The sequence below is a fragment of the Grammomys surdaster genome, unplaced genomic scaffold (assembly GCF_004785775.1).
Source record: "Grammomys surdaster isolate TR1022 unplaced genomic scaffold, NIH_TR_1.0 203, whole genome shotgun sequence".
In the NCBI taxonomy this organism is placed as follows: Eukaryota; Metazoa; Chordata; class Mammalia; order Rodentia; family Muridae; genus Grammomys; species Grammomys surdaster.
In genome coordinates this window covers 6,446,836-6,466,521 of record NW_021604648.1, presented here as the reverse complement: position 1 = coordinate 6,466,521, position 19,686 = coordinate 6,446,836, and the positions used below count along the sequence as shown (strand labels likewise).

The 19,686-nt window shown below is 37.5% G+C and overlaps 1 pseudogene; it reads left to right on the top strand.

Annotated features, from left to right (window-relative positions):
• Nucleotides 1-9,148: 9,148 nt before the first annotated feature.
• On the top strand, nt 9,149-10,503 carry LOC114623990 (annotated as a pseudogene).
• Nucleotides 10,504-19,686: the final 9,183 nt, after the last annotated feature.

Genomic DNA, 19,686 nt, shown 5'->3' with positions numbered 1-19,686 from the left:
AATAAATAATGACCTTATCTATTTCAAAATGATTTTCATTTTTATGTTCTTGAATGCTTATTCTCTTCATATATAGACTGGAGTTATATATTTTTGAACAAACTTTTGCATGAATTTTTTTCTTCCAGATATTAGCTGTAGAAATGTGACTCCAGCTGTGAGAACATCTGGTGAACAGACACAAATGGCGAGGGGGGACATGAAGTCAAGCTTCTTTAGAAAATAATCTTTCTGTCTGTCTATCTATCTATCTATCTATCTATCTATCTATCTATCATCTATCTATCTATCTATCTATTATCTGCCTATCATCTATTACCTATCATTATCATTCAAATATAGATTGATATTGTTATAAACACTTATATACTTGTGTGGAAAAACACGTATAAAATGGTTTATTATGGAAGTGGCTCATGGCCTTACAAATCCAAGGCGCTGTCAATATGCTGTTTGCAAACTGGAAAACCAGTGGATATTTTCAGTTCCAATGCAAACACCTGTGACCTCAGTGAGCTGGTGTATCAATTCCAGCCGAGGTATAAGATACTAAAAAGAAGAGATCTATCTCATCTTAAAGGAATCAGGTGATAACCTTATTGAAATTGTTTCCTGTAGTACAGGAGTGATATCATCCTTTGTTCATCCTAAGGAAACTGGAATACTGGCCAAGTTCCAGGAGAATTAGCTGTATCATTTGTTGTCCAGTCTCTGTGGGATGGGAAAGTGAAGAGCTTAAGGGAAGTCCTCACCAGATCAGTCTGCAACGCTGGAAGAACAGAGGTCAACCTGTGGTCAACAGCCTTCGCAGAAGCTGTGTTGGAAGGAAGTCTCCTGAGAGGAAATAGCATCATAGCAGTCAAAGGCAGAATTAGACATCCCAGCATCCCCAATGGTGTATTCTGTTAGGGCTGCTGCTTCCTTGGTTGTCATTTTCTGTGAATATATAAGTTCTTACCAGTAATTTTTTGTTCTGTCCTCATAATGTTTGGAATGCAGCAGGTGCACAGCTCTGTTAATGAATTTTTGTTCTTTCTTTGAGCAAGTGAAAGACATCTTGCTTTCTTAAGCTAGTTTGGATTGAAAGCAAAACTGCAGTATAATTTTTCATCTATGTCATATTAAAGGATGACATGATGAATCTTGAGGACTGTAGCCAACATGATCTAATGGGTATGTATACTTGAAGTTCTGAATAGAGACATGTGCATATCACAGTCAATTTCACAGTTGTCTTAATAGAGGGTTTAGCATTATATATACATTACCTGTTCAGTCCTTGATGACCAAACAAAAAGCTTCTCTCCCAACAAAAGACAGTGTTTTCTCCCAAAGTTTGAAGTCATGTTAAGTATAGAATGATCAAATCTGGCAGCACCCCGTTTGTTTCAGCCCAGGTCTGCTCCATTTTGACCTCTTTCAAAGATGCATAATATCATCATTACCATTGAATATATAACAATTTTACGTCTATAAATCAAAAACAAGACTGTATGGAGTCAAAATATCCACCTCTACATGGATCTTACATTTATTACACAGAGTTTGTCTGTGTAACCCAAACTGTATTGAATTAGCTCTGGAAATCAGGCTGGCCTCGAACCCACAAGGAACCTGCCTATCTCTGTTTTTGTTTCCTTTAGCAAATCCTATTGGCCTGTGCCATCACAACTGGCTGAAGCATATTTTTAAGGACACTGTACCTGTTTAGACGTTTAGGTTTTGTATTTTGTGCTAGGCTGGGCTATCATCAATTTTCCCATGGGAACACCACGTTTTAAGGAGACTGGCTGGCTGCTCAGAGCAGCATGTTGTTTTACCTCCTGTTACCTCTCAATAGCTCTCGGCCTCAGGAGGCATGGTGGTTTCATATTCATCTCCCAGATCTGCATGGATATGCAACAAGGCCTGGTGCACACTCTGCCCAGTGGTGCAGCTGTACCTTAGCTCACACTCTGACCCATTTGTAACCATGCATGCCAAACTAGTATGTGTTCTGATCCGATCTAGAACTGAAGAAGGCTTGGGGAAAGAAACTCAACATTTCCAAGGAAACGTTTCTATCTACTTCCCCAAAACCATTGGAGCTTCTGTCTTAAAGGGAGAGTGCACCTTTTCTCCCAGCTTGGGTTGCATGTAAGTTTGCTCCCATCTTGGGTTGTAGTAATTATTATTCTGGGGTTTGTTACCTCCCCTTGTTTAGTTATCAACTACAAGCCCCTACTCCACTACAGACCATGTGGTTTCCAGATAAAAGACACAGAAACTTTAACATTTATAATAATTGTAAATGCTGGGCAGATATCAACCTTCTTTGCTATTTTGTCTACTTCCCTGTGGTTATTCCTGAGACATCACTTGCCCCATTGTGCCTGGGGTGCTGCTACTCCATCAAGCCAGTCCTCATGGCCATGTGAGTAAGATCCATCTACCCCATGATCTCATGGTAACCTTTTCCTTCTTTCTCTCCAATCTTCCCATGGCCCCTGCTTCAGGCTCCAATTTTGTGAAACCTTTGCTCTGCTCCCTAGTCTTCTGGCCAGCTAGTGCTGCAGGCAACTTTATTAACTAATCAGAGATAACTTGGGGGCCAGGTTTTCACAACAAAAGTTGGTGTACAAGGGATTTTGCTCATCTTGGGGCATCCAGATCTTAGGATATATTATTTAGCATTTGAATACATAGCCGCCAAAATAGTGCCAGAGCAACACAGTACAAATTAGTATCTATCTTCCAAAGGAAATTTTAAGGTCCAAGTCCAATGAGGCTCTGGTTATTATTTTTGACATACGCCCATTTTTCTAGTGCATTTCTTACTAATGACATGTTGTTTGATGCATTTGATTCATTAATGTTCACCTATGTCGTCTATACAATAACTCATGCCTGAACATAACTCATGGAGCATATATATTCCCCTATTACCCTGTTGCCCTCAGGAACACTAGACTAAAGACATGTTTTAAACACTGAAATTAGTAACATAAAGTTTAATATACGCAAAATGTTGTATTTACTGTCATGTGAGAGACATATTTGTTCACAGTGGGGAGGTGGAAGCAGGAAAAGTAGAGAGGGCTATGTAGCGTTGCTTGCTCTTGGCAGGGTGCTTTCATGTCATAGGACTCAAATTCTCATTAGTCTCTGTACACACATTATTATTTTTCTAAAGGTTGATGGATCCATTTAGGGTTTTAGATAAATTTTGTTGGATAAGCAAATTTATAAGTATAGTTTGTTCTCCATATCTCAAATTTGTCTTCATGAATTGAATATACCTGAAAAAAATCTACATCTGTTGCTGAGTATTCATGGACTGTATATCTTAATCATAAAATATACAGTAAAATATGTATTAGTACATTATTCATACTGCATTTAGTTCTATAAATAACCTAGAAATGATCTGTAGTACAGCAGAAAGGTGCCTGGGTTATATATGGAGTCATAATATATCCATATTATGTCATTTTCTACGAGGAACCTGAGCATCCACAGACAATGATATCCAGAGGGGGTCCAGAAATAAAAAACCTCACAAATACTATGGGATGAGTGTATGTGATGTATGAAAGATTGTACACACTAAGACACACTAAGATTTGCATATCTTTTCATGCAAGAAAAAAATGACTTAAAAGTCAACAGTGAATATTTGTAACTGGCGACCAGGAAAATTTAGGAAAAAAAAAAAAAAAAGAAGAGAAAATTAAAGCAATGGTAGATAAAGTTTCAATGAAATGTGGTGCAGAATAATGTGATGTGAGATAAACTGTATGAAGTTTTTTGAGAAAGTAGGAGTTGGGATGTCTGCAGCTTCAACAGCAGACCACAGAGATCAGCCATGTTCTGATGTGAGAGCTGATACAATGTAATCCTATAGCTTTCATGTGAGAGCTGATACAATGTAATCCTATAGCTTTCACACTAAAGTCAAACAAAGCTGATGTTTCTGAAAGGTTCCTCCTCTGCCTCCTCTTCTAATTATTTTTCTCATTGCTGTGGAAAAGTATCTGAGGAAAGCAAAAGAGAAAAGAATGATTTACTTTGGATCCCATCTCCAAAGTGCATCCATCACAGAAAAGAAGGCATGGCAACCGGAGCAAGAGGCTGCTGTGGTGTGGTTATATCACATCTTCCATTAAGAAGCAGGGGGAGATGAGCGCTGGTGCTGAGTTCACTTTCCTATTTGTTTTCAGCCCAGAATCCCAGGTGATAGGACTGTGCCATCAATATTTAGAGTTGTTCTTTACTACCTTGTTTAATTAAAATGAAGACTCCTTCAGAGACATGTCTAGAAACTTGTCCCTTAGATGATTTTACATCTTGTCAGGTTGACAATATTAACCCCAAACATTTGCTTTTCAATTTCAGAGTGAAGAAGTAAATTCCAATAAGGCCAAGTGCATTCATGTGAATCTTCCAAACCATTTAGCCTTAAACAAACAGTATGGAACTGAAACATATCTATACATACTCAATACTCAATGCAATTGTCTTGTTTCTAATATGAGGTCAAATATCTTCATGTAGATAACCAAGCAGCTAAAACAAAACTGTTCAGGTAAATGCACAAACTATGGCCTTAATTTACTTTCCGGAGCACCTACAGAGGTAGTTAGCCTCAGTCATACTACATGTGGCCAGCCTGAAATTGGGGGTACATACGAGCAAACTGGCCAGGCCTTTACATAGAAATGGTATTTTATGAAGTCACAACTTTCATTTGGAGAACAGAAAGTAAAAAGGATGTGATCATTCCACTGACTACTTATAAGAGGGTTTCACACTGAAGTATGTTTCATAGAGTGACAACTTGAAAATATGGATGAGGTTATTATTTATTTGATTTAATATTATTTTTCCTTCAAAATCCATAAAGGACCTTTGTTTCACTAATCCAATTCTTTGGCTGACCCATTAATTTTGTCTGAGAGAAGAAGGGGCACTTAAGCTTGTAAGTAACTAGACAATCATTAAGCAGAGGTTTGCTATGATTAAAACAAGCACTTTCCATGATGGGCACAAGCTGAGGCAGTCGACTAAATGCTAATTCTGTGATTTTCACATTCCAGTGATTTGATTCTCTGATCAGTTCCTATTATGCTGAATTTTTTTATGAAAATGAAGGATTTCAGTTCAAATATTCTCGTAATGTGATGGCTGCCTTCTGTGAGAGTCACCAGGAAGTCAGCTCTCTTGAATTTTGAAAAAAAAAAAAAGGAATAGAATCAATAATGCTTGGTGTGTGCCGAGGCTCATGCTTTCTTGGGGCCTTTTGATTTCTCTTTCGCCTTGGCTCAATCAGTGTGGGATTCCCTGTGCTTCATCTCCTCATTCTCCAAACATATTCAACAAAGCAAGCTTGCAGATTACCCAAGTTGTTTCTATTGGCCAGAAATATTTATTTCTAGGATGTTCTCAGTATGAAAGAAGACAAAGAGGGTCCTAATTCACAGTGGTGACATGACTATCATTAAGTAGAGAGAAATTCTCATGTCGTTTATAATATGAACTTAAGAGTTATTTCAACAAGTATATGTCAGAAATGATGCTATGCTAAAGATGAAGGAAGCCTACAGATGCTTACAGCCTTGTGGGGATGGGATCCATTCATTTAAAACCTCTTGCTGATTTTTGGCCAATTCTAAATAGGAGGAGTAAAATAGTTGTGCCTGAAATGTCAACAGTGCATTCTTAAAAGCAGCCTCCAGGGCCACTGAGAAAGCAAGTGATGGTGTGTGTCACCAAGCCTGACAACCTGAGTTCTGTCCCCAGAATCTACATGGTGGAAGGATAGTACTGACTTTCAAGAATTATCATCTAGTTTCTATACAAATATCATGACATTTTGTATGTACACACACACACACACCACACACATACACACACATGTGCACGCACACACACACACAGGCACACATACTCACATAAACAAAGAAATGAAGAAGAATATGAAAGAAAAGAAAAGAAGAGAAAAGAAACAACATGTCTTCTTGCCAAAAAGAATAGGCATTAGTAGGCTTCAGTGAACTAAAGAAGTGCCATAATTAGTCTCAGGTATCAGCTTTAGAACTGAATGCGGTGCAAACAAGTAACTGCAGCAGCATTTTGTTACAATAGGCAGCTTGAACTCACTAAGACAAGCAGCAGACTGAAGGCTAAGCACAATACACTGACTGTGAAGTGTTACATGAGCTATTTGAGGCCCCTCTTCTCTCTGACATATCATCCACAGTTCTGATTTACATGTTTTCCAATGTCTGGTGGGTGGAAATCCCAGATCTTCTTCCTTCCTTCCTTCCTTCCTTCCTTCCTTCCTTCCTTCCTTCCTTTCTTTCTTTCTTTCTTTCTTTTTTTCTTTCTTCTTTCTTATTTACTTTACATCCAGACCATTGACCCCCCCCTTTCACAGTCCTTGCGCCCATCCAAATATCCTTTGAGAGAGTGGAGACTCCCCTGGCTATTCCCCCACCCTGGCACATCAAGTCTGCAGTGCTAGGCACATCCTCTCCCACTGAGGCCATTTCTGTATTTTTTTTAAAAGGTTTCTGTTCTCCAGTCTCTGTGGCCTCCCTGCTTTCTAGCCCTATCATTATAACAGTGCTTATATCCTGGACATAAAATCTGCCTTCCTTTGAGCTTAAAGTAAAACTAAAGTCTATTTGTCAGTAATATGTATGGGCACAAAAGACATTGCTGGTTTTCTCGGTTTGTTCTTTAGGGAGAGACTGCTGAAATTAGATTAATGGTGAAACAATGAAGAGAATATTAAAAGTCTGCACTAGACAAACTATTTCTACAGTGTCTTTGGGAAACAGTAAAAAATTTCATAGACAGTTTTAGGTATCTATGGCTTTTATAATAAATATCAAAGATTTGTATTTTTAAAGCAACAGATATTAATTTTTTATTCTAGATGTCAGCTATCATAAATATTAACATAACTTTGACATCAAAACCATATACAGGATATTATTCTTTGACTTTTTTTTCTAAAAAAAAAAAAAGGAACTATACCTTGCCTCTTAGTGCTTCTGGTACTTGTTGGCATAGTTATACTATTTGCCATAGAAACCCATCTCCTCCTTTACTATTTACATGGCTTCTTCTCACTTGGTCAATTTAGACTGAATCAAGACAAACTAGGTTAATCTATCCATGCTGAGCTCTTCAATTGAATCCTACTTTGAGAAATCCTTGCTCACTTCTGCTACCTTCTTTTTTCCTGTAACTTAGCATTTATGAGTTCTGAGAACTGAAACATAATTTTCTAGGTCATTATACAAACTACAATAATGATTTCACTCAATTTTAGCTTATTTTTAGTCTACTGCCTCCTTGTCATCCTCATCTGCATCTTTCATCTAAGCTTCATTGTTGAAGGACAACTCAAGGATAACTAAACTCCCTCTTTTATTATATGCGATGCATGAACTGGCCAGAGTCATTAGAATTGAATGTTCATCTGTTTGGTATTCATGGACAAACATTTTCATTAGATTAAAGCAAAGTCAACATGGAACCAAAACTAAACATAAAGCTTCTATTTAACAAAGCCATGTACCCTAGAAGAGGAGACCTTAATGTTTTCTTATAAAAATGTGTATCTTATACATGTTTAGTTTCCTAAAATTAATTATAATTGCAATATTTAAAATGAAAATTCAGAAAAATATGATAGTCCACTAAAGATGAAGTGACTTGGCACCTATGATTGGTATACAGAGTTATATGGTAAGGAAGAACAAGGTTATATTCTGAAGCACAGCTTCCTGACTCCAAGTCCTTATTTTTATCCATTAGATTAGTGCTGCTTGAAAGTCAGTGTTTTACTCCATTTATTCAGTTTTAATACCATCATCAAGGTGTTTCTCCCATAGATCAATTCTTCCCAGAGTATTATATCTATACTCAAATCTTTATGGAAAATAAAGAGCCACTGTCACATTCACATTCTTCCTAAATGCTACTGCCATTGCTATAATCATTAATACCAAGATTACTACCACTATAATCACTTTCACCATTGTCAAAATCATCACGAGTATTACTATTCATGAGTTATTCATGAGTTACTATTCATGAGTACTGTCTTCTATTTTCACCACAACTACTGCTATCACTTTCACGGTGACCCTTTGCTCCTACTCTTGCCATCATGACCACCACACCTATTGCCACCACCATGGCCTCAGCCTTTGCTATCACAGAATTTGTAGAGGCATGATCTATCATATTCACTGCTCATGAGATATGAATAACAGCTCTTTCCCACTACACATCCCCTAAGATACATACAGGTCAAAATTTGCCATGCTAGAAGCCTTCATCAGTCATTTCTATGGTCACCTACCCATTATTCTCATCACTGCCACAACCACCATCTACACCTGCCCTCAATATCTTGTATCTCACTGTAACCAGTACCATCTGAAAGATGAAATGTCTAAGATGTTTTCACAAAGAAATCTGTATAACATAATGTAATAATTGTTGATTCGTCATACGTAATAAAAGCATATATTTTGACATTGAACATTGTGGAAAACAGAATGGGAGAGGGAACACACACACACTTTAAGCTCAGCATCATTCCTGACTGTAAAACACCTGAGAAATTTTTGCTGGATTTACTGAACAGACAAAGCTATTCCAACCCAATCCATTAAAACAATCCTGTAGGCACTCTATTAGTCTCACAGAAGTAAAGCTGCAGATCACTTGAAATTAATTCATCTCTGGGCATAAGAGAAAGGTTGACAGATAAAGCTGGCATGTCTGCATCCAGGGAAGGTTTGAGACTGAGCCACACTGATGAATGAATGCTAAGGAGTGAATTGCTTGTGGCTTATGAAACTACACACATACCTTAGCATTCTTAAAGAGGTAAAATGAATAAAAATTTAACTATAGGTTCGGTGGTAGACACTATTTCTTCATGCCTAATAAGCTCCATTAATGTGACCTAGTTTGGCTCAGTTTGTTTAAATTTTAATAGTAAATAGACTTGAACTAAAAGACTACAGTTAGGGGAACTTTCCAGAATGCTCGGTGGGTGGTGGAGGAACAGTGTCTGGCCGAGCTGCGCTGTGCTACGCTCCTCTTTTTCGCTTTCCGGTGCTGGCCCGCTCACCGGCTGTAAAAAATGGTGAAAGAAACCACTTACTATGATGTTTTGGGGGTAAAGCCCAATGCCACCCAGGAAGAATTGAAAAAGGCATAAAGAACATTGGCCTTGAAGTACCACCCTGATAAGAATCCAAATGAAGGAGAAAAGTTTAAACAGATTTTTCAAGCTTATGAAGTTCTTGCTGATTCAAAAAAAAAAGAGAGAGAATTATATGATAAAGGAGGCGAACAGGCGATTAAAGAGGGCAGAGCATGTGGTGGTTTTGGCTCGCCCATGGATATCTTTGATATGTTCTTTGGAGGAGGAGGAAGATGCAAGGAGAAAGGAGAGGTAAGAATGTTGTTCATCAGCTCTCAGTGACCTTAGAAGACTTATATAATGGTGCAACAAGAAAACTGGCTCTGCAAAAGAATGTGATTTGTGACAAATATGAAGACCAAGGTGGTAAGAAAGGAGCAGTAGAGTGCTGTCCCAACTGCCAGGGGACTGGCATGCAGATAAGGATTCATCAGATTGGGCCAGGAATGGTGCAGCAAATTCAGTCAGTGTGCATGGAGTGCCAGGGTCATGGAGAACGCATCAGTCCTAAAGACAGATGTAAAAGCTGCAATGGAAGAAAGATAGTTCGAGAGAAGAAAATTTTAGAAGTTCATGTTGATAAAGGCATGAAAGATGGTCAGAAGATAACATTCCCTGGTGAAGGAGACCAAGAACCAGGACTGGAGCCAGGAGATATCATTGTGTTAGATCAGAAGGACCATGCTGTTTTTACAAGGCGAGGAGAAGACCTTTTCATGTATATGGACATACAGCTGGTTGAAGCATTATGTGGCTTCGAAAAGCCAGTATCTACACTTGACAACTGAACCATAGTCATCACCTCTCATTCAGGTCAGATTGTCAAGCATGGGGATATAAAATGTGTGCTAAATGAAGGCATGCCAATATATCGTCGTCCATATGAAAAGGGACGTCAAATCACTGAGTTTAAGGTAAACTTTCCTGAAAATGGCTTTCTCTCTCCTGATAAACTCTCTTTGCTGGAAAAACTCCTTCCTGAAAGGAAGCAAGTAGAAGAGGCTAATGAAATGGATCAGGTAGGACTGGTGGACTTTGATCCAAATCAGGAAAGACGGTGTCATTACAATGGAGAAGCGTATGAGGATGATGAACATCACCCCAGAGGTGGCGTTCAGTGTCAGACCTCTTAATGGGCCAGTCATTCTTTGACATTCTGTATGCAGTAGTGAATGTGGGAAGGACTGTAATCATAACATGCTCACTACTTGGCTATTGTTTTTGTTTTAATATTCAACTATAGTAGTGTTTTAAAAGTTAAATGAAGAATAAACACAAATATAAAAGCTCAAAAAAGAAAAGACTACAGTTAGAGTAGATAGCAGTGTAAGTCTTCCTGGATCTGGTGAGTATGCTTTATGCCTTTTAATAGAAGAGAGGCAGTGGTGTTTGAGCTTCAAAAGCTGTTAAAACAAAGGCAGAACTTATGAGTATTTCTCCATATCATCATAACAAATGTGCAAAGTAGTGATTGATGAAAATTTTACAGTTCATGAAATAGAGACTACAATAAATTAAAGTACTTATTCAACCAAATTAACTATGAAAAAATTAAACCTAGGAATTTATTTCACAGAAGACTGTTGAATGTTACACATTCTCCTATATTCCCTAAGCTTTACCTGGAGCTGGTAGCATAGGGATCAGGTCATACTGATGCCTGTGGATTAAGATGTTCTTTGCTCGATAGCAACTTCAAGCTTCTATTTTCAGGTTAGAGAGTTTGCTTTGTTTGAGATTTTTGTATCCATTAGCAATTAATATCAATTTCTTCAATGTAGGTGGCTTTCAAGCTGATTGTGGGAAATGTACTTAATTCTTGTCCCTAACCCGGCATTTTTGAAGTTTGGGGATTTATTCATTATTGTATACATTATGATAAATTAATTAATCAAACTATTGAGACTCATGTTAGACAATACCATTAATTGCCCTAATTAGGTGGGTTTCCCTGACACTCTTCACAAACCCTATATTGATTCTAATTACTGTTCCTTATGCTATTATCTTGTGTCTTGGTGAAAGCAATTGCATGCTCATTTATCTGGAATTTCCTCTAGTTATTTATTCACCTAAAATTTTTTTAATGTAACTCATCTTCTTAATTAGCTGTCACCTTTGGCATAATGACAGTAGGAGAAATAAACTGTGAATAATCATACATGTGAGGTAGCATCAACAGTTTAACCCCAGATAAATAATCTTCAGCTGCTACTCAAGTGCAAGCGAGATGTTTCAGAATGAATCTTTTTTAGGAATCCTCAGTACTTCTTCATTCATTTCCTTCCTCCATTTTACAAGGTTTCCAGAGACCCTTGCATTCTTTCCTTCAGGGGGAGCTCTCATTCTGACTTAATATAGTCCATAAATGTCCCTGTATTTAGTAAGAGTTACAAAGCAACCCAGGTGGCATTTCAGGCTGAATATTCTCTACAAGAGACAACTACAATATAGCAAGGATAATATACTTGTTTTCCTTTCTCCTGTATCATTTGACACCAATTAAGTGTCCTCCATGCTGACACGGGCATTGGCATTGCAGCAAGGATTAAGACTAAAGACTTGTATGTGCACTCGTAGATGATGTGTAACATATGAGGAATGGTGATCCATAAGACTGACTGAAGCAATTAAAATTAGCTGCATCCTAAGCAGATACGTTTAGTGAGTGTGGACTTACACTGCTCATATGGACTTGGAGTGACTGCAACAAGGCCATATTTTCTAATCACCAATGGATATATCTATTGATGATGTAGAAAAGCACAGAGAGAAAGGAAAATTAACTTCAAAAAATTTATGCATGTGTTATTACTTAATTTTCACATTGACACTGCTAATTAAACACTAACTGTTATATATCTAGACAAACTAAAACTATGTAAGTTGTCCAAAGTCATAACTTAGTAAGTGGCCAAACATTCATCAACTTTTGTGTTGATAGGATTCTTAAGACCCTTTTCTTTCTTATCATAATGGTTCATACTTTTCTGAGTTTCTTAGACAGTGTTAAGGTAATAGAAATTTATCATAGAGTCTGCCATAATTTCATTTGTTTATGCTTTTAAAATTTTGTATTCCTCTCTCATACTCTACTGCACTTTCCCCTCCTCTTTTCTTCTCAACACCTCCCCTCTGCCTGAGACCCATTCTGCCTACACCTCCCCTCAGAAAAGAGCAGGTCTCTCACAGACATCAAACAAACATGGCATAACAAGCTACAATAAGCTACATACACATAAGACCAGTCACACACCATCACTTTTAGCTGGGCACAGTAGGAAGAATAGGGTCCTACAATTGTGCAAAAGAGTCAGGGATAGTTCCTGCTCTTAAGAATCACAAGAACACCAAGATACTTAGCCATAACATAAGTGCAAAAGACCTAGGTCAGACCCCTACATGACCCTGCGAGTTCACATGAGTGAACTCCTAGTCAGTTGGTTCTGTGAAACATGTTCTAACAGTGTGTCCCTGACCCCGCTAGTTTCTCTGAACCTTTTTCTGTCTTCTCATGCAGGGATCCACAAGCTTTGGCTAAAGTTTCACTGAGGTACACTGCATCTACTCCCATCAGTTGCTGGATAAAGCGTTTCTGTTCCCTTTGATGAGTATTCTTCTAGTGTCTAACCCCAGAACACAGTGCAGGCAGAACAAACTGTAGATCAAAGCTTTTATGGCTGGGTTGGTGTGCCAGTCCTTCCACTTGATGCCTTTCCTGGTTACAAAAGGTGGCTGGTTCAGGCTCCATGTACCACATTACTATGAGTCTTTGCTAAGGTTATTTTCATAGATACCATGGAGTTTCTATTGCAGTAGATTTCCACCTCACCTCCAAACTGCCCCCTCCCCAGTCCAGTCAGTTCTCCCAGTATTTTCTCCAGGTGGATTCTGCTATATTTTAAGAAGTTACATTGTTTTAAAATAACTCTTTAAATCTGGGCCTGTTGGTAGGTTTGCAATTCTAGCACTAAAGAAGCTGAAGCAGGAAAACTATAAATTATATGAGCTGCAAAATCAGTTGGTGAGAACCTGGCCTACAGTCCTCAACTAAAGTCAATGACACACATACACAAGCATACATACGCGCGCGCACACACACACACTGTGAATGCTGCAGCACCACCACCACTCCCTCAAACACATTTATCTAGTACTATACTCTATTTAATAAATATATATTAATTATGAAAACCTGTGTGTTATTCAAAAAGTTAATATTTTCAAGGTTATGAATACTGAACTGGAAACCATCAAGTTAAAGTAACAATGAATTTTGACTTGGGAAGATTAGGCTATTAGAGGATACCACTATTCGGAGGTTGACAGTGTTCTGGCCCAAGTGGTTTTCTTCAGGAGTCCTATATTGTACTAACCTGTGGTTATTTATATGTCAGCCCATTCTGAAACTCTGACAAGTGTTTGCAATACATGTGTGTGATAGGGAGGACCATAGGGGGAGAAAGTTTACGGCCAACAGTCATTTTCACCTTCTTACAAAATAATGGTCAGTGTGAGGAAGGAGTAGAGTCGTTATGATTAAGATTTGAAATGCCAGCTTTCCCCTTTGGTTTCTGTAGAGTAGAAAATAAAGCTTGCCAAGTACCCCTCAAACATCTCCATAGGAAATCCTAAATCAAATACTTTCTGCCTGCTGTTATCTGAATTTCCATTTAAAAATAATTACCAAAACCTTATGTGTTGAAAGGGTTGGAAGATGTCTCGAAATGGAAATATGTAAATTACAATAACTTTGGCCTTTTGTATTTGGCTGAGTCACCCCCACCCCAGCCCAGGATTATCCCCCTGTGCCTTTTACAAGATGATTTCTCATGCTGCTGCTCCGATCAGGACACTGTCCATCTCTTGGCCTTGCAATTTTGCACTCCAGCTAATGGATTAGGGTTGGGTGGATTTATTTTTCCTTTTTTTGAAGCAATTAATTTGCAATTGGTTTAACTTTACTACCATAGAACCTTAGAATTCTCTAGGACAGTCATCCCCATAGACTAATGAAATGTAAACAGATTTTCTGACTGAAATTAGCCCAAAATATAGAAAACCACACAGACAGTAGAGGTGAGTTTATGTCCTGGCAGATAAATAAGTAAAAACAGCTTCTTACGTAGAAGAGTTAAAGTGATGCAAAACATGGTGAAATGTAACTATCATTTGGATGATATTAGAAATTGAGATCATTAAATGATGATTAGGCCAAAAGTGCTCTATCCTCAAGGATGGGTTATTCAAGTTAATTGTAACAGTGCCTTTTGATAAGGTATATGTGTTTGCCTTAATTTCCTCTGTCCCTCTGGACCCCCTTGGCTTTAAACCAAGTTCTGAATCAAGATGAATGCCTTGCCCAAGTGCATTGCAGTGTTCTTGAACTTTAACATGCCCAGAAATGTAAGCCAAATACATAACCACTCACTGTTAATTTCCTGGTCTGTGGCAGTTTGTTAGATATAGTAGCAGGAGGGAATAGAATAAGCAACTTGACGATATCTCTACATCCCAAGAGCCTGCTCCACGACACACTCAATACATGAGCATTGAAAGAGTAGAAACTAGTAGAAATTTATATTTAAGCCATGATAATCACTTATGCAACAATTAAATGAATCTCTAAAATAAATTAAGATGGACTATGAATCATGAAATTAACTGATTATGAATCATAGGTAGAAAGTTTTTTCTCAGACCATGTAAATTGGTGTAAAACAATTAAGGCTATTCAAATTAGATTCCTTTACAGCAAGAAATTGTTAGGTATATATAATGAGTATAAAACTAAATTAAAAAATCTTGAGTGGGAAGGCAATGCTGTTGATTGCTGAGTAGATATTTGTTCCAGACTAATCTTAACTTCTATATGTGTTTGGACATTGAGAAGTAATAGTCTCTATTGTGATAATGACTACATTTAGAAACCTAAAGTAGTACTTACATTTTTATGTAAGTAATAATAATTAGCTAAAATTAAAATATGTTCTGAAAACTTACTTTCATATCAAACCAATCAGAGAGGTTTATCTTACAATGAAATTTTATTTACTATTATAGACTTAAATTGTCTAAGATTTAATGTTCTAATACACTTCTCTCTACCCATATATGACTACTAATTGTGTAATGCGTAACTATATAAGGGGCCAGGAAGTAGATCAGTTAAATCATTTACTGCTAAGTCTAACATCATGAGTTTAAATCTCCAAACTCACATGGTAGAAGGAAAGAACTTAGTCCCACTAGTTGTCATCTGACTTCCCCACCCCCTATGTGTATTATGGCACAAGATCACCTCTTACTGATAAATAATTGAAATTCTTTTAAATGTTTCTACTGCATGTTAAGGTTTGTTGAACTTCGTATTCCATACTCAGACTCCTGCATTTACTGCTGAGCAAAGCACTGGGAATATAAGTTGGAACTAGACAGCTACTCTTCCTGATAGTACCACAAATCTCTAGAAAACAAGGTGTATATCAATACATAATTATTTAAGTCCTTCATGTAACTGTTGCTTGTAACAGATATTAGGAAGTGTAGAAGTTAGAACATCTATCTTCCATGAATTTTCAAAATTACTTAATTTATTTTCTTATAAAAGTTGAAAGTGTGGATGATGGAGAGATGGCTGAGCAGGTATCAGCATGTGAGTGCAGGTACATGCAGAACTCATAAGAAGGTCCTTGGTTTCTTGGTACGCTAATTTCCAGCTGCAACAAGAGCGGTATCTACTCTTAACAGCTAAGATACTTCATCAGCACCTAGAAAACCTAGATTTTTTTAAATTACTATGTAGTATTGGTAAATTAGCATTCTTCACTGAAAAGATAACTAGAAAGTGTTTGGATAGCATTAAACTCTAGACTTGAGTTTTCATGCATACCACCTTGGAGAAGAATTCTTTTAATTTCATGTGCTCATTTCCATCAGGGGTGGTCAAACATCCTTTGGTCACCTGTGTGCCACCACAGATAACTATAGATGTGACTGTGATGGTTAGTCTTGTCAATTTGGTTATATCTAGAACGAAGAGTCATGCCTCTAAGCAGGTCGTTGAAGACGTTTTCAACTAAGTAAAAGGAGAAAAAAATCTTCCTTTAGGATGGGTGGGGGGGGCTCCTGCAATGGCCTTGATATAAAGGAATCTAAGATAAAGCAATGTTCTTTTGCCTACCTTTGCTTTCTGCTAGTATGTGTGTCTGTCGAATTGTTGCTGACACAGCTGCCATTCTTTTTAAGCCAGAAACGAATTTCTTCAGCATTCAAAATGAAGGAAACACGAGCACCTTACTAGGAATCCTCCAAGCCTTCAGCAGCAGATTGAGATTGCTGAACCATCTAGCATTATAAAACAAGCAGCTACTGTGTTCGTAGCCTCTACAGTATATAGATGGGAATTGTTGTACTAAACTAAAATTATTAATTCTATTTTCATACCACAATACCCATTAAAGCATTTCTGCTCTTCTAGAAAACTATGATTAATGCATATAGCCCAACAAAAATAATTTGAAGATTTGTGTAAATATTAGGAGGGTTTTTTTTTTTGCTTTGATGTCTTTGTAACTTGATTAGATGGTACTTGAGTAAGTACATTATAGATGAGAACACACAATACCACAACTTCCATAGATTGAGCATATTTGAATTTTTTAACCATTAAAATGTTCTCATTGCAAATGGAAGAGTTAAGTTTGGTCACATAGTGACCAGTATTTTTATGCCATGCCCTGATTCAGCAGCTTCACTAAGACTTGACCTGACTTATCACTTTCATTACTCTATTTATGGGTTTAGTGTACCCGCTGCCAAATTTCTGGGACATGGCCAATAGGTGAGAGTAAGGCTGCCTTGACACAGCACTTACAAATTAAGTTCTTTGTGACTGAGGGAAATTTGAATAGTCTCTCCATCCTTAAGCTAAACTTTGTAGGTACCCTAATACAGACCTAGCTCAAGATAGTTTATCCTTCTCTTTGATGGATCCAGGAAGAAACTCAGTTTACCTAATCTGAAGTAGCTTTCTTAATAGAATGTTACAGTTGTTATGAAAGGAAAAAATTTTGTAGTTATAGAAGCAATCCACAAAGGATCGTGATGGAAATACTTGAATTAGATTGTACTGTACCATAGCATTTGCAGAGTGAGAGCTGATGCAAAGGGTTGTCTTGAGAAACCAGAAAGGAATCATAAACGTCCCAACTACAGCATACAGTTTGCAGAAGGCAGCTATGTGAACTTTGCAGGCCACTTTTCAACCTATTTGTCTTTGACTCTGTAAGCCCTTCATCTCCTTGTTCCTCACTATATTTTTTTTATAAAAATGCAAACACAGAGGCCTCTTCTCTGGCACTTCCTAAGAACTCTAATGAGAATTCATGGGTAACAAATAGGAATTGTATGAGACAGTTTTGTATTTCAACATAATTGCATTTATTTGTCAGAGAAGCTAAGCTGAATTGGCCTGGCTGTTTGTTTTAGCATGATTTAATGTGTAAAGACACACCAGTTTTCCTACATTGACTAATTGCCATTTCCAGCAACACATCCTGAGAAAAATGTTTTCACAGCATTCAGCAAACACTCGCTGATTTCTCCTTCTGAACTTCCTTGTAAACAACTTATCAAGCCTTCCAAATTCAGACTGTCATTAATAGTATCGACGCAGGGTAGTAATTTTTTAAACTGCTGATGTAGAGTAAACACAAAACATAAACATGCAGCCTTTCTGTATTTCTGCTAATGCTCAGTGGATATACAAACATATGATACAAATTATATTGTTGCAGAATAACTAAAAAGTGCATGTTATCATTCCATGAAGTCTGTGAATGAGCCTCAATTATATATATTACTACCTGGGGTGACTCCATTACAAAATGACTCTGAATTCTCCACAAAGAGGAGCCTACGTCTCTTTAATATGAATAAAAGTAAACTCAGTACTATCCTTCCTTTGCTTGGTTCTTTTGCATTTTTCAGATCCATCTATGGGAGCATACTCTAAGGCTTGAGACTACAGAATGCTATTGATACTTTTTCATGTAATCCATGTCTTATATTGTTACCTTAACCACATTAATACTATCAAATTATCTTTGTCTCCACATTGCATCTGCTGCTTCTTTGGCATATTTCCTAATAAATTAAGATATCCAGTGTATTCGAATTTATAAGAGATTGTTTTCTGGGGATATCTCTCTGAATGAAGTGCTTATTTTTTTTTATTTTTTATCAAATCGTAATTAATTCACACAGGGGTTATAAACACAAAAAGGCAGGATGTGGGGAAGGGAATGACACTGGAGTGTTGGTGTTCAGGGGAAATACAGATATCTTCAGAACTGGCCAACCTAAAAGGGGGGACTTCTGCCCCTAGACCAAGCAGAGAGGGGCCATCCAGAACCCCCTCTGACAGGCGATCTGAATTCATGCTTAGGCTGCGAGGCTAAGCACTGCAAGGGAATATAAATAAAAGATAAAAATATCTCTCTGGGTTCCCTGAGGGACAAGCCTGACTGCATAGGGGTTGATGTCAAAAGTATCCCCTCTCCTGAATGAAGTGTTTAAAATCTACCTTATTGAACTTTGTATCCCCCAAATCAGACACAGTTTCTAATTAGTAGTATGTAAATATTAACGTAGGGTACACAATCTTATGTCATTTAAAACTAAACTGCCCTCTGCTGTCAGGTTAATCTGCTTAAAGCATAACTTTATTCACTGAATCTTTTATAAACAAACAAATAACTCTCTATGGGTTAAATTCTATTGCATTTTTATATTTTCTTCTTAAGACCCATACTTTAAGCTATTATTTCTATTTTACCAGCTTAGGCTATTGAAGTAGTACAGGGTGAAAATACATGTTGAACCCCACTTTTTACTTTGTAGATCTGTTTATAAGTACGTCTGTTGTGCTCCCAGAGCCTATGACCTCTAGGATGATATTTGTTGTTTTTTTAATGAGTATCTACAAAACATTTCACTTCAGAACAGAAGTGATCATTAACAACTGATCTGTAAGTAGCCAACTTATCTTAAAGTATTTTTGACATGATGACATGGGAATGAGCCCAAGGTCATGGACATGGTAGATAACAACCCTGTCTGTGAGCTTTAACTGCACCCCACAGTGTTAACTCTGAAGAAAGTTTGTGGAAGAGGAGCAGACAATGTCTTTGTTCAGAGCAGCTATAGGGAACCTGAGTCTTTGAGCCAGAACTACATACCCAGAATCCACATTGTGACAATGAGCCCAAGTCATTTGTGAACACACTAAAGACTCATTGCATGTGTCATGGAAAAGCTGCCTACTCTGACCCAGCATTAACTTACCAAGAACAGGCTAGCTCAACATAATTTCACTTACTTTCCTTTTTCATAGACATGTCAAAGCCAATGTTCAAGGGTAAAAAGAGAGTATAGCAAAAAAAAAATGACTGATACAGAGTGATATACTTGGA